This window comes from Perognathus longimembris, chromosome 7 (genome assembly GCF_023159225.1).
Source record: "Perognathus longimembris pacificus isolate PPM17 chromosome 7, ASM2315922v1, whole genome shotgun sequence".
Lineage (NCBI taxonomy): Eukaryota > Metazoa > Chordata > Mammalia > Rodentia > Heteromyidae > Perognathus > Perognathus longimembris.
Genome location: NC_063167.1, coordinates 9,377,113 through 9,379,566, shown reverse-complemented (window position 1 = coordinate 9,379,566; position 2,454 = coordinate 9,377,113).

The window sequence follows — 2,454 nt, the reverse complement described above, 5'->3', positions numbered from 1 at the left end:
TTCTGCCTCATCTGGAATACTTTACCACCCCTCACCGTTGAGTATTGAAGCTCTTTTCAGTTAGTTTAGATACTATTGAGCTTACAACCAGTTCCTTGCAAGGGAAGATAGCTGTTACCCTGCTTTTATATCCTTGATAGACTTAACCAAACCTTGGCACTTGGCTGATGTGGGAAGCTGTAGATGAATAACCTATTTTGAGCAAACAGCTGTTGATCGGCATATGGTGTTGATGGGTGTTTGCGGTTTTCTTGCCTGCCAGCCAGCAGCAAATGTAAGCCAAGAAAATAGAAATTTCTGAGACTTGTTGTGTATGATTGTAATTATCCTTTTTTTTTTTTAAATGTACCCTTTAAGATTTGTATTTAAGGGCTGAGAATGTAGCTTTTGGTCAGAACCTCTCCTAACATACACAAAGCCCTGGATTTGATCCAGGTTCAAAAGCAGCCTGAACAACATAGTGAAATCCTATTAAAAAAAAAAGTAATGATCCAAAAAATTTTTTTTTCTTTTTGAGACAGTCTTAATTGGTAGCTCAAACTGGCCTTGAACTTGGGACTCTCCTGCCTCTGCTTCCTGAGCCAAGCACTTCGTTGTATTTCCAGGAATGAAGTCATCACATTATCCTCGTAGCTGCCCAGTAAGTGCCGAGACTCCTTATCTCCCTGAACCAAACATGTAAGGCTAGCTCTCATTTTCCTTGTCTTTGGGAGGGAGTTATCACTGCCCTGAAACAGTGACATTGCTGGCTTACCACTTCAATTTTTTTTTTACCAAACATAAATAAAACATTACTTTATTGGACTTTGAAGGCACCAATACAACAGAATATATCAATATTAAATTTAGGAAGAAATTGGAATGCAAAATCAAGTTGTTGGGTTTTTTTAGCCAGTCCTGGGGCTTGAACTTAGGGCCTAGGCACCATCTCTGAGCTTCTTTTGCTCAAGGCTAGCACTCTACCACTTGAACCACAGCACCACTTCCAGCTTTTTCTGTTTATGAGGAATCAAACCCAGGGCTTCATGTATGCTAGGCAAGCACTCTACCACTAGTCCAGATTCTTAGCCCCGAGAACAAATACTTTATTGTGCAACATTTTACTTCAAGGAATCATATCTTTTTTTTTTTCCCTTGGGCCAGTACTTGAGCTTGAACTCATGGCCATGGTGCCTTCCCTGATCTTTTTGGCTCAAGGCTAGTAGTCTACCACTTGAGCCACTGCTCCACTTCTGCTAGGGTGGTTAATTAGAAATAAAAGTTTCACGGATTTTCCTTCCTGGGCTGGTTTTGAACTGCAGTCCTCAGATCTCAGCCTGCTCAAGTAAGTAGGATTGCAGGCATGAGCCAGCAGCACCTAGCTTAATTCGTTCTGTCTACCATCATGAAAGTCTTTTTTTCCCATCGCTGTTGTATCAAAGTCAGAGACCTCTAAAGAGTCACAGCTACAGAAGCTTTTCCTCAGAGGACTGAGCTTTAGAACTACAGCAAGAGTGTGAGAGACCTTCTGAGCAATGGGGAATCATGAACTGTGTGGCAGAGAGATCAAGAACCAAGCACTTGGGGCTGGGGATATAGCCTAGTGGCAAGAGTGCCTGCCTCGGATACACGAGGCCCTAGGTTCGATTCCCCAGCACCACATATACAGAAAACGGCCAGAAGCGGCGCTGTGGCTCAAGTGGCAGAGTGCTAGCCTTGAGCGGGAAGAAGCCAGGGACAGTGCTTAGGCCCTGAGTCCAAGGCCCAGGACAGGCCAAAAAAAAAAAAAAAGAACCAAGCACTTCCTGTGCCCACTGAACTGTGGGAAAGACCTTTGTTGGTGGCAGTAAGACCCTGAAGAACTGATCTATGCAATGATTTTGAATGCTCTGGGCAAACTGAAGTGACTGAAGTCATGGCTGACCAAAGAAGAGGGTCTTTGGTTTTGTAACCTTTGATGACCCGGATGCTGTAGGTAGGACTATCATTCAGAAATACTGGGGCTGGGAATATGGCCTACTGGTAAAGTGCTTGTCTCGTATACATGAAGCCCTGGGTTCAATTCCTCAGCACCACATATATAGAAAAAGCCGGAAGTGGCGCTGTGGCTCAAGTGGTAGAATGCCAGCCTTGAGCAAAAAGAAGCCAAGGACAGTGCTCAGGCCCTGAGTGCAAGCCCCAGGACTGGCAAAACAACTAAACATATGCCTGGGAATATGGCCTAGTGGTAGAGTGCTTGCTTGCTTCATATACATGAAGCCCTGGGTTCGATTCCTCAGTACCACAAATATAGAAAAAGCCAGAGGTGGCGCTGTGGCTCAAGTGGTAGAGTACTAGCCTAGAGCAAAAAGAATCCAGGAACAGTGCTCAGGCCCTCAGTTCAAGTCCCAGGACTTGCAAAAAACAAAAACAAAAAACAACCCAACCCTAAACATAGACCTTTCCTGCAACCCAGTCAGACTACTCCTAAGCATC